This window comes from Formica exsecta, unplaced genomic scaffold (genome assembly GCF_003651465.1).
Source record: "Formica exsecta isolate Colony F162 unplaced genomic scaffold, ASM365146v1 scaffold182, whole genome shotgun sequence".
Classification (NCBI taxonomy): Eukaryota; Metazoa; Arthropoda; class Insecta; order Hymenoptera; family Formicidae; genus Formica; species Formica exsecta.
The window spans coordinates 11,286-25,668 of record NW_021849132.1 but is presented as its reverse complement, the minus strand read 5'-3'; the positions used below and the strand labels follow the sequence as shown (position 1 = coordinate 25,668).

General features: G+C 37.1%; 1 long non-coding RNA gene across 1 annotated transcript in view; it reads left to right on the top strand.

The window, feature by feature from the left end:
- LOC115233702 overlaps positions 1-1,147 on the top strand; it is a 16,918-nt gene extending 15,771 nt beyond the window's left edge. Inside the window, exons 2-3 of the long non-coding RNA XR_003883825.1 lie at positions 569-651; positions 960-1,147. This is a non-coding gene — a long non-coding RNA (uncharacterized LOC115233702). The remainder of the gene's footprint in view (positions 1-568; positions 652-959) is intronic.
- The last annotated feature ends 13,236 nt before the right edge of the window (positions 1,148-14,383 follow it).

The following is a 14,383-nucleotide window of genomic DNA, read 5'->3' as shown; positions in this document are numbered from 1 at the left end:
CGTGGATACCGATGACGATCGTCAAGATCGGCCGAAATCGATGCCGCCGGATTATAAATCACATGAGCTTTTCTGAATTAAACGAGCTCGGAATGCCATAATTCGGTTCCAGGGATACTACGAGATCGTTTTCAGTCGCCGGACCTACGCGGATTAAGATGACAAAGACGAAAAAGTTTTTAAATCTTTACAAACTTTCTTCTAGCTTGATACAAGTTTTATAACAAGTTTTAATCAAGAGAGAATAATCAATAGAAATTGACTTTTTATTTACATGATTTAAATAAGAGAGAATCAGAACATTTTTTGTATATAAAGACTATTTATAGATATAAAGACTAATCTTGTAAAAGTTTCTACTTTTAGAAAATTATAGTTTTTATATAGAGTTATTAGAGATTTGTTAGTAGATTTTTTTTAAAATTTATAAAATTATTTCATTTTTTAAAAATTTGCTTATTATATGCATCGAAAATAAAAAATTTAATGCGTACACAATAACAATTTTTTAAAATATTGATTATTTTGAACGTTGCTACAATTTGGATCTTCTATTTGCATGTTACAGATCAACGTAGCTGACAATCTTGACAACGTAAGGGGAGGTGGAAGCTTAGAAGAGACATCCTGCACCGGCAAAGCAATCCTAGGGTGAGTACCTATTATTTGTATTTTAGTTGTTATAAATCGCGTACGCACATTAATTTGATCTTATTATTTTCGAATGAATTAAATAAGAAAAAAGTCAAAAGGAAGACTTAATATAAATTCTATAAAAGTTTCTGTTTAAAAAAATAATCTTTTTAGAATTTATAAAAATGTTCCATATTTTTATATCTGTTTAGTACTGTACGCATCAGATATAAAAAAAAATTTGATATGTAAAGTAATTATTTTTAAAAATATTAATTGTATTTTCGACGTTGCTATAATTTGGCTTTCACATTTGTATATTACAGACAACGTAGCTTCAGTATCAACAACTCCGCTGTTGCGCATCAGTGTCGGTGAGTGACAAATTTTATTTAATTTAAGATAACGGATTTTTATATGTACAAAGATTTAAGATTTAGATCCAGATTGTAGGTTGTAGTTAGATCTGTTACCTTAAAATAGATGAGATAGAAAAAATTAGGAATTACTTGTAATAAATTCTTTCAATATGCATCTATCATAAGAATAAATTAAGTATAAATTAATTTTAATTAATTAATTATAATTAATTAATTAAATAAAATATAATTTTTTTTACTTTGGCTTTGTAGCTAATCCAAAATTTAAGACAAATCTATTTATAAATTTTATGTCGTCTAATACAAAAAACATTTGAATATGTAAAATACTTACAAATCAAAATATATATTAGAATACATTAAAATATATACTAACACTTTAATGTATACTAGTATACATTAAAATATAATTAGATATTATTAGAAATTAGAAATCAGAAATAGAATTTTATTTTGAATTTTGTCGTGAATTATAAATCATTTAAAGAGACCTTTACACATAATACATCTTTCATATGTTTCAAACATAAAAAATATTTTTACAGCGCATTGAAAATTTTGCTGTATTTACAAGGGAGTATATATTAAATATATTTCTGTTTTGTGTATTCCCTCCGCCCCCGCCCCCACCTCATCGCGTCTTCAAAGCTCAGGGCCGCGGGAGATTAAACTCCGAATTTGATCGGCGCAAATGTAATATTAATCCGGTAAAATATCTCGGTCGGCTCTCGCGTTCGCCGCTTGAATTAACATAAGCCTTTATTTATTGACAAATTCGGGACGACGCGACGAACTCTTCCGTGATAATCTTTGTGGCAGCGATGCACCTGCGCCAGACAATTTGTCTGTTAACTGTGATATCATACCATGTTCGGCGAACTTTTACGAACGCCATTCTCGATATTGCAGTCTGAAAAATAAAAATTAATATTCTGATAAATTGATATACATTAGTTTCTAAAATTTAATAGAACAAGAAAACGTTTCGCAAATCTAATACATTACCCAACTAAAGTTCCTAAACTCTTTGTTCACGATATAGTAATGTCTGAAAAATTATTTGCGAGCATATAATGAATATATAATATGCAAATTAATTTGTAAATTTTACATATTTGCAGAGACATATAACATTCACAAAATCGTAAAAATTATTGCGCATGTTTTTATTTAGAACCACCAATAAATATTCAAAATGTAAACATTTACATCGCTGCCGCATCAGTCACATCCTTCTCAGGAGCTATTCGCTCCCTTATCCCTGTTCTCCTTCGACGCTCGAGGGATTCTCGTTCAACCTCCTTTTTTTAGGGAGATTTCTGGTTTGGGCGGTTGTAGGAAGTATCGCGGTTGGGTGGTCCTCTCGGTGGCTGCATTGAGACGTCAGCGCCGAAGTAGCCTGCGCCAAAATCTTTGTATGCATGATCCTTGAGCGGGAGCTTCTTGGAGGTGAGATTATTCCGTTTGGCGATTAAACTGGTGGAATGCGGCTTGAGACACGTTCTAGATAGATTCTGTACCGTGCGCGGAGATACGACCGAATTATTCACTCTTTCGTTTAAACGTACGAGCGATAATGCCCGGGCTGTACGCTGATAAGAGGGCGATGACAAAGGAGCTTAAATTAAGAGATAAGTAGAGCGGGAGGAAAAGAATGCGGTGATAGAGGAAAGTGGAGCAGAATAGCGGCGGAGATACGTGTCGGTGGAACGTATATAAATGTGAGATAATAACGCGTGCTCATTTAGTCATGAATTTAATAACGCAAAGTAATTTCGCTTTATGCGCGTGGATAGATGTAACTTGTTCGCTAATTCTATGCATTTATTACACGCCTCTCCTTTATTTTTAGAATATAGAAGTGCTCCAAAAATTCGGCTACTTTCTGTCCTTAATATTCCTTTCAACTTTCTTAAAATACATGTTCTTAAGATTTAAAATGTGAGTGCACTCTTGCACGTTGCGTTAAAAATCGTTATGCGATTATGCAAATTGCATCATTACGGAAATGTACTAATTTCCATGGAACGACCGACTGTGTATGATCTTCGGCGACCATTCGTCGGAGCGGCTTTTCCATTTAGCATACATTTGCAAACAAACTCTGCGGGCTCTGTTTACCCGACGATATTATCGCGGTGCGCCGCCTTAACGGGCTTACACTTATGTAAAATGAAAAATGACGCGCGTGTGGATTGTTACTTTTTTACGTCACGCTATTTAAGTTCGTGTATGTTAAGTGGTCGCGCGCGCGCGCGCGGAGCCTCGACCACGGAGCGTATTATGCGATTTGACACGAACGTCTAATCGTAATGATAGGGCACCCGACGTTAACAATCGTCGTAATAGCCTGAAATTACATCGGCGAAGATAAAGCCGCGGCCGCGCTCAAATAGTCAATATAGTACTTGAAGCGCTTAATTTCGCGCGATGCGGAGTTATGCAGGTGAGAGCGCGCATATAATCACCGGCACGGCAACAATCGACTGCAGCAACGATCCCTCGAGGAAGTAGCACTTATCGTTAGCGGGAGTGACGCTGTGGCTCTTCGGCATTACACCTTAGAGTTGCAATGAGTTGGGTTTCGAGCCAATTGTGTCTCTATGTATGTGTGTGTGTGTGTGTGTGTGCATGCGTGTGCGGCAATTGTGTACATACCATTTATCTTCGCAAGTCTGCACGGATTACAGCATAGCGGAATTAAGTTAGGAAATTTTCGCGAGATGTCTATCGAGGAGTGACAAATATTACCCTAACTATATAAGTGATAAAACAATCGTTTGCATCTTCAGCAAAGTCTCTTGCAAAGTTAAATAACTTTTCTCCAGAACGGGAAAATTGTAAATAACGTAAATCGATCGTTGGCGTTAAAATGAAACCAAATGAACTTCGTGGAGCCCGCGGCTGGCACGACAGGTTATTCTAGGCTGCATATATGTAGCAATTTATTCGTTATTACGGCGAGTGCAAGAAATCGGTAATACTCTCTGTCTCTCCTCTTTGGCTCGGTCCGGTTATATATTCTTAATATTACATATTACAGCTTTCCCCTAGGCCACATTGAATTAATTCCTCTCTCTCCCTCTCTCTCATCATACTTTTTTTCAAATTTTATTCAAATATTTACTATGTTATTTTTATAAATTTAGCTTTTATTATATAAGGTTTTGTATTTTATTACTTTGTAGAGAATTTTCACGCGTCTTTAGAAAATTTATCTCGGTGCAAAGAATAAAAAAAATTAACTTGTTTACATAAAAAATTTGACCATTTGATTACATCGCGGTTTCATAATCAATTATCTAATTAGCTGACTTTTTTTTCTATTTGTAAGATGTGATAAAAACATTGTGTCGTTTCATATATCATATAAATGTAACAATAGCAAGTGTTCTATATAGAGTGCGTATTTTCTCTTTAAGAGACTTTCTCTCAAGAAAGTCTCAATTACAGCGTTCTTTAGATTTTCCTATTTCTTACGTTTCGCGCATAAACGCCGCCGCCATGTATTCTATTTCCGCGATGAACCGCAAGAAGCGTGTTCTTCATGCGCGTCACACAATTATCTAATTAGCTGACTTTTTTTCTATTTGTAAGATGTGATAAAAACATTGTGTCGTTTCATATATCATATAAATGTAACAATAGCAAGTGTTCTATATAGAGTGCGTATTTTCTCTTTAAGAGACTTTCTCTCAAGAAAGTCTCAATTACAGCGTTCTTTAGATTTTCCTATTTCTTACGTTTCGCGCATAAACGCCGCCGCCATGTATTCTATTTCCGCGATGAACCGCAAGAAGCGTGTTCTTCATGCGCGTCACAAGTCCACGTGGACTTTGACAAATGTGACGCGCCGTGTTCGTCTGGGCAGAGGCAAGGCTCGTTCTCTCGAAGACGGAGAACGTCGGCTCGTAGGATTAACCCAATTCCTCCTTCCCACGAGAAGCAACGACAGCATGCTCCTCTTCACAAGAGCTCCGCACCGAAATGCGCTCGAGGCGGCCTTTCGGCGCAGAAGCACGTGATACTCGCGTTACCTTCCATCTCGTCCTTGTTTCGTCTTCAGCTAGGAATAATAAGCGGGTGCATCCGCCTCTTGCCCGGATAAGGAGGCTCCCGACAGTCATTAAAGTAGTTTCTCTCCTTTTGCTGCCGCGATCTATCGCGCGCGATAAGATAATGCACACCGTTGATCATCATGTTTGCGTCCAATTTCGTTTGATCGCGTCCGGCTACTATGCGTTACATTAAGAACGCACGCGAGCATTTTGCGGCGGCGAGCAGTGTTAGATGTAATCCGCCTAAATGATGTACTAATGCTAATGCGTATATATACATATATATATAATTTGATTTCTTTATCTTGGTTCTTAAATTATCTGAGAGATGCAAGCTGTAATAGTGGCCTGAAAATTATCTCGATGCGAGAGAAACTGTATCTTTTTATTCTTAAATCTTAAATATTAACTTTGAAACTTGATAAGTTATGTGTCACACACACACGCACATGCAATCCCAAAATATTACGATACACATTTACATATAAACATTTATGAAGAAACTGCATCCATAAATCCATGTTAAAAAAGAAGTTCATTAAAATATAAAATCGTTTTAGAAGAAGAGAATTGGGACAATTCATGCAAATCCGCAATCTTGGAAAGTAGATAATATGAGTCAATGACTTCTCACGTTCGTTTTCGTTTTTCCTCTCCCAGAAACGGATCGTGCACAGTTCGTCTCTGTCAACGTTGCAAGCCATTACCGATTCCCAGAGTATATATCCCGATAGAAACGTACCTGTTGCACGCTCGTTGTATGCCCGTCATCCCGAGCGCGGCTGAACTCGTCGATCCGTTCAATGACGGATCGTCGAACCACGATCCGAGATTAATTCTTACGAGGGACGACGGGTCCGTGCATCTCGCGGCATCGACGTGCACACGCGGTCACGTGTGCCAGCTGCAGCCAGCATCCCGCGCATCGATCTCGCAATATCGGATCGGCGGATTATGCTCGGTCGATGGGGCCGCTCCTATAAGAAGACCTCCAGCTCTGTACGAGACGAGGCGCGCTCGTGACATTGCACTGTCTATGATAATACGACACGTAAACTCCATAATCCGCTCTACTAGCATTCTCTCGCGATGCGCGATTTCTCTCGCGAGATCTATCCGCGTGGGAGATCCGCGACTTTTACGAGCTCTCGACTGACACGTTTGTCTGGAATTTTGCAGCTTACGCGGGAATCGCGCGATGAGAAATTTTTGTAAAAATTATATATTAATATACAAATTATGTAAATTAATTCTCTAATGCCGAGATACATAAATGAAACATATTTTAGGTATTAATATATATTTTTTGATCCTGTAAATATCTTGTGAAGCAAATAAAAGAATTGCAATATGAGGTAACAACAGTCTGCAAACACAACTTTTTTATTTACAACGCATATTAAAGTTTCTTCTTCTTGTTTCTCTGTATCAATTGTTATAAAAAGATATGAAAATTGATATGAAATAATTTAAATCTTTATCATAATGGAAAAAAAAATTGTCTTTTAATGAGTTTACATAAATTATAATATCATTTATACATATATTTATTGAGTGTGAAGTGTTACACTAATCGCATAATATTGTATTCAAATTTAATCACACTGTAGAGTTCAATTGCCAAAATCTAATAACAATCTATACTTGACCTTCTTTTATCTTTGCATGGACCACACACGCACGCCGCAATAAATCTTCGCTCGTGTATAACACCCGGTATATAATAGCACACCAGCAACAAGCATAGTAGCTTTAATATACCGTGACACCCTCGGGATACGAATGATTTCAATAATAATAGGGATTTCGGTATCAATACCGCGTCGCATCCCTCACATCCTTTGATCCCTCGAGCACTCGGGTTCTCTCGAAAGTATCGGCGGAAGAACATCCGAATTCTTTAGACGATGAGAGGAAAAAGCTGTCTCGACCGTGGGAAAGTGTTCCTCGCGCGAGTAATGAATGCATTACACGATGATATTTGAGCATTTTTACGGTTAATCGTACTTCTCTAATTAATTTATCTGCTTTTTCGATTGCGCGAGCAAATTATATCCACGACAAATAAAAAACTGTTGCGATGTTATTCACAACAACGTTGAATATCGATTAACTCTTGCGCAATTGAGAACGAACATGCCATGTATTTGGGTTACGGGCAACCCGTAGAATCGTCGTCGATTACATTCGCGATCGCCGCGGTTTGCAGTTTACAAGCGAACGACAATTGTATATACAGATATGTATACGTCTATGTGTTTTCTTCTATTCATTCTTCTATTTACGGCGACCATGACATGGTATTAATTGCGAGAGCGGTAATTTAGATTTGTCCTTGCGGACCGTTCGCGTTACGATATATATACAGATGCAGATGGAGATCTGAACGGACGTGCTGGGTGTCAGTTTTGCGTAATGCGAAATTAGACACTGTCGACCTATTTGTGGGTTCCGGCAAAAAGTGTGTGGCAGGTATTTTACTACTGCATACTACGTAGTTTGCGTACAGTAATTGTCTCCCGCCACGGTCAGTGCCCACTGAGTGATTTATGCTTTTATAGATTAACACATGACACTCGATTTTAGATATTTATTTGCGACAAAACTTAAGTAATAGTAAATTTAATTAATAGTAAATTTAAATCACAAAAAAATAATTTATAGAAAAATATCTAATTGTTTCGTATATCAGAAATTTATTTGTGCAAAAAATAAATCATATTAATTATGCAATTTTGCAAGAACTTATAAAAATAATTATTATAATTATATGTTATATTTATGATGCCACAACACATACAACGTTCTTCTTCTGTCTAGAAAACTTTGAAAGCCCATCTCGCGGTTTCATCTTTACTATACAAGCCAGCTATTTGAACGGCTTACCAAATGGCTGCTAGCGATCCAATTTAGCGTATTTTATTATCTCGATTAAATAGCGCTGTAGTTGGATGTATTTAACGCAGCAAGAGCAGACTTGTATGAGACGATTCGCGTGCGGCAACGAACGGGACAACGGAAAAGGCGATCGCGATGAGAAAACGACAACTCGTCCCAATTGAAGCGGCCAGTTAGACGCAATTATCACAGGCGGGCTTCCTCGCGTTACTTGATAGCGCAATTAACATCGTCCAGCTGGGGTGCCGCGCGTGTGAAACATGTGCCCGTGGACGCGAGCGAGCGAGCGAGCGAGCGGATGATCGCATTAATCGTTAACTATCTCGTATGACGCGGCGCAACGACAGCTTTAAACCGTCTGCGAAGGCCGCATAATAGTGACAGTCGTAAAGTTGCAGTTGCGTGCAATTAATTCCCATCCTCGAACGATCGTGTTCCTCGGCGCGAGCATGTCTCGTTCGCCCCGCGGAAATCCATGAAAATTAATTCGACGTCATTAAGGCGACGCGAATCTGCGACACGCGACTGGACGCGGGAGAAACCTCGTCTCTCTCAGGGATCTACGAGGATCTCTTTAGGTCTGCGTGAAATCCCATAAGAGTATTAGTTGAGATATAGAATGCGCATCCAAATAGCAGATTTAGACTTTCACGGGGGCCCTAAAAGCAGTTAGCATAAACATTAATTCAAGTTGATTGAGACTCATCTGATCTTCTAGCCCTTTTTCGAGACGCAATTAAAAAGAGACAGACTAAAATCTCATTTAACTTTGTTAATCTTTATGAGGGCTGCTATATAAAGTGCGGTAATAGTAAGCTTACTTTTTTGAGAGTTTTATAGAAAATTAATTTGCCTTTTTTTTAACGATTTATAAATATACAGATTATATTTACTGCTTGAAATTAATAGAGTTATTGATATAATTATCAATTTTAAAAGAACAAATAGTTATAAATTTTTAGATTGGGACACTTTATTAGTCGAAGCTTTATTTAAAAAACTTCTTCAGACAATTTCACAAAATCAGATTTATATTTATAGCAGATAGTAAAGTTAAAAATACTGCTCATGAAAAATATAACTGGACATAAACATAAATATTTTTTAATCATCAGAAGAATGCATAGAGTAATTCGCAAGTAACTCATTAAAAATAAGAGTTTAATTTAACACTGAAATTATCCTCTACTGCCTTGTCATTGTTGCGTTATAAAGAACTTGAAAATATATATCGCGAAGCTTATTATAGAAACCGTGGGATTCGCCATGCAGTGAGAAAATGCGGTCTAAATCGGTCGAGGTTCGCAACGCTTCCTCGTCACTCGAGAGCATCACGCAAGTATTATGTATAACGGGTGGGATACAAAGTACGCGCGTGGCCGTGACGTGACAGGAGATTCAACGAGGACACAATATCCCTCGCGACATCCAATAACTCAGGCACTCGTTACAATGCATTTCTAACAATTACAAATAACCTACGGCGCGGCGGTTCACACGAGGCATGATCTACGATCGTGAATCATTCACAAAAAAGCCTTCATGCTAGGATTTTCTTTCGACGATTTCTTCGACAGAGTTACTTGAGCTGTCCTTGATCGATCAAGCAGAGCATTTGAGTCTTATAAATCTACGAAGAAGTTAAAAAAATATTTTTAATTTAAGAAAATAGAAATAATTTGCGATTTGATTTTAATTCTGTAACTTGTGTGTCTATTAACATAACGAACGAGAGAAATAATTGTGCCATTTGGATAATAGTGACATGTTTGCGAGAAGAGAATGTCGCGCGATATTTGCATTACTGTGTACAAATATCGTGTATGTTGCTACAATCAATGAAACACATGCGAAAAGAGCGGCATGCGCTGCTAATATGGAGCCTGGCCGCAGCCGGTCATTGCGGTTTGTGCAATGCAAGATGCACTAATATGGCTCCACGGGCCCCGATAGAAAGCGAGATATATACGTTATGAGACCAGACTTCTCTTTGCATATATGCCGCCGCCACAAAAATTCGCGTTGATATCCCGAGAATTTTCGTTTCTCGATTATGCAGTTCTTTCGCCGAAACTTGATTCGGCGAAAGAACGTATGAATTATGCAATTTTCTTCATTTCTCAGTCGTATATAAAATTTAAGAAAATCTGAAGAATTGACTTTTCATATTGTAAGGAGAATTGGTAATGGATTTGAAAATTATTCAATAAACTATATAATTTAAAATTTAAATTGTCTCTTCGCTCTAGAGCAGATTAAAATAGAATTAATAGTGTAATTATGGGATCAAAAACTTCGTCTATTTATTCCAATTATTGTTTTAAATTAAGACTTTATCAAGTATTTACAACATTTAATAACATTCTCTTCTCTCATTGTAAAATTAAATATGTATATTTAATACGTACTTAATGCTAAAAATTACGATTTTTATTCATGATTTCATCAATTTTGTAATTTTTTATTTAAATAATTTCAAAGAATTGATCAAATATAGAATACTTTCGTGTATAAGCCTTTCCCGAGCTGAGGAAAAATATCGGGGCCCTACGTGAACTCTGTCCTAGAACCTCTCTCTCAGTTGGCAATCAATATGCCACTGACAATGAGCCACTCACCGCTTATTCCTACTATCGTATTCTCTCTGCTCCGCTTACACGTAAAAATATTACTTTTGTTTATGTAGAATTTTACGATATGTCTTGAAATGAAATAATTCACCATACGATTCGAAGGATTAATAATGAAAAGAAACAATTTGATAAAAGAGACGCAGGTAAAGAAGTTTTCCTGCGTATGAAAGCACTTCTATGAACAATAAAAGATAAAAAATGAAAAAGCATACGCGCGAATAGATTGAATGCATTTTGCCTCGACGAGAAGGAGGCCGTTCGAAGAGGTTTACTCAACCATATTTTTTCGAATGGTTATCGTTCGACCTCAGGGCGCCTCAAAACCTGATGCGGGGCAGACCATAACTTAAGTGTTTTCTTAAAAAGTATCCGCGGACGTATTCTGAAGCTCATACGTCGAGATGAAATTGGAGCCACCGAGAATGAGGATGTTATTTTTCCCGGAAAGATCGGAGGATAAACATTGAAGTCCATCGAGATCTCAATTTCACGTATCGAATAGAAGTCTTTCTTCGAGCTAATAGAGGTCATGTATGAATAAACCGGTATCGCTTATTATGATTTCTTCTTGTAGCGATTAGATTAATATAGAAATAAACAACAAGTGTTTATCGCGTATGTCGTGGACTAAAAATGTAATTTCTCTCTACAAAGCTTATTACAAAATTTTAATCCTATAAGGGGGGAATGTATGTAAACAGAATTTATATAATACAAACACACAGTACCGCCTGCAATTCTTTTTTTTTATAATAAAATGAAATGAGAAAAAATCATTGAAAAAAATCATAAATATCATCTAAATAACTTATAGAAAATAGATAACCAATAGCTTGATAGCTTATCTAGGTGCTTATTGCCGTCTCTCATCCATGAAAATAATAGAGTACAAATTAACAGGAAGTCAAAATAAACTATTAGAATTTATATTAATACGAGTGGCAAAAGATTAACTTCTATTTTATGAGGAACGAATCGGGCGCCGCAAACTTGACGGGACTTTCATGTCACGCGTCGTGATCTTTTATGAAACCATAACGCTCGCCGCGAATTCAGGACGAGATACTTATGAGGCTATTACGAGTAATTTCCGCTTCTTAAACTCCTCTCATTTCTTCTCAAGGCACCACGCGATACCTTCTCCGTTTCCTGCGTCTCATTCTCGATTATTCGCATTTCGTTGGTTGAATCGTAAATCGTGAAACGGGCTTAATAAACGGTGGACAATGACTCGTGAAACGCTCCAAAGACGTTAAGACTCATCGCGGCGATTGTAATTGGCAGACAGAGGAAAGGGAAAGTCGAAAGTTTTGCAATGTCCTTAAACGGTACACTTGCGGGCGTAATTATGGTTAATTATGAAAAAAACGGAGATATATGATTGAACCGCATTGAGCCTAAGTGTCTTCAAATATTGTACTTATCGCGAAAGTCCGTATGAGAGATTATCGTAATAAATCTATTTTATGATAACGATTATTATGGTTATTACAATAATTTACAACGGTAATCATTATATTATATGTAGTAATAAAATTACTGTGCAAAGGTAAAAATTTTGAAATTATGGTTAAAATTAAATTATAATTTACATTAAACGAGCAAAAATAATTACGATACTTTAAAAATGTTATTGTTATCCTTAGAAAAGACAGCACGTATACTTTCTAGTGCAATAATTCCGTGTTTGTGATTGTCATTGGAGTGTTAGTGCCACGAGGAATGATTATTACATGATTACTTAATTTCTTCTTTCTCTTTCTCTCTATAAGATTTATTGTATATTATACCATATATATATATACATTTTTTTTTTGTGAATCCCAATTTGCATTGACAAGTCCGTACTCTTGACGGAGTACAATCTATCGCGGCGCATCCATAAGACGAAATATCTGCAAAGATCATCGACGTCCCGGAGATTTACTACATGTCACGCAAAGGGGTCGTCAGTTAAATTGTTTTACATTGATTTTCAGGTCGGGCACAGGCCGGTACGGCACCGCGACCATTGCCCACACACGCAATGTCTCCGCAAACGTATTGTGGTTTCCAAGGCGCTTATTTATGCGCGGCCCGGCGTTTCCGCCCTTTCCGCTTGACGTTTAGGGCCGTTGACTCGCCTCACTTCGTCGTCGTCGTTCGATGAAGTCTCTCTGTCGTCGTTCTCGTGCAGATGCACCGCCGTCACTTTCTCGATCTCTGCGAATTTTTATCGCAGACGAATCTCTCGGACGTTTCAAGTTTACGTCTTTCTCTCTTTACGATATAATACAAATATTATTAATTTAAGAGGAAATACGGAATTTTGACGAATATAGCAAATTTTATTCAAGTTGCATGAAAAATGTATGCACAAATGTCTGTCAATGCAAAAATGAGATTTTGCAAGAAAAATGCGAATATATATATATATATATAAACTCAAAGAAAATAAATACGATGAAGTAAGAAAGCATATTATGGGATAGTATAATCTTTCGGAATGCGTGCTTTGGACGAGCCTATACAGAAACATTCTTCTTCCGTACTATCAGTACAAGAAGAATGTCCCATTCATACTTTTACACGCTGTTTATGGATGCGTTATGTGCCGTATCAATCTTATCAGCACTTCTAAGCCGCCTGCAATTTAATGCATTTGTATGCGCGTGTAGGGCTATCGGTAGAGGAAAGATCGTGGCCGTAGAAAACACTACTTGCAGTGCAACAGCCGCGTGAGCCTTGAGAATTCGATACAATTTCCATAAACTATAAACAAAGCAGTACACAAGTAAACATTATTTCAAACGCTCGAATATATTGCAATAAATCTTTTTCAATATATATTTTTTTCTCTCTCTCTCTTTCTTTCCACAATAATTCTTAATTGCATACTTATTAATTAAGATTAAAATTAAAAAGATAAAATAATATGATCAATCTTCTTTTTATTACATATATTTATTTCCTACTATATATAATTATATATTTATTTTGCACGTTGCCCAGTGTTCACTCGCAAGAATAGGCGAAACGGATCTATTCGGCTTAATTGTACATCCGAAGCAAAGATAAACGATAACGACTATTATCGCGAAATATCACAGCTTCACTATGTTTCAAACGTCGCCAGAGGCAACGATATGGACACGCGCGCCGTTATTTGGCAAGAATTTGTCAGATCCATGCGCTCTTTTCGCAGGTCTCTCACGACAGGCGGCGTCGCTAATTGGATGCAAGATACGAAGTTACGTTTTACTAGGACAAATCCATTAATATCGTCTTCGACAGATGGGCACGCGCGCGCAAACTCGGTGGTCCCGATGAGAGGGAGGATTTCTCGCGCCGTCATTAATCATTGAAACAGGAACAGCGGAGCTCGGGTCGCTTAGAAAGCGTCTGATTTCTCGCAAAGACATCGGTTCATCGCATCGCGGTCGAGAATCCGCGATTTTCGTTCCGCTGCTCGTATCGTTAATCCTGCGATGAATGATATCCGCAACGAGAATTACATATTTATAATATACTTGTATGCGATTTCACTAGCTTGCATGTTGTTGCAGACGCGCAAAGATCCATATGCACGCATTAAAATCTCTCGGTCACGCGATGTGCGTAAATGCGTTGCAGGTAAATCACGCAATTACTCCATTTAATTTTTGGCAATTAAATAATATATAGATATAACTTTTACGCATAATAAAATATTAATTCAATTATTTTACGCACACGTACATTATTAATATACATATTTTACTTTTCTACTTATCATACTATTTTATATTTAATATTTTTTTTT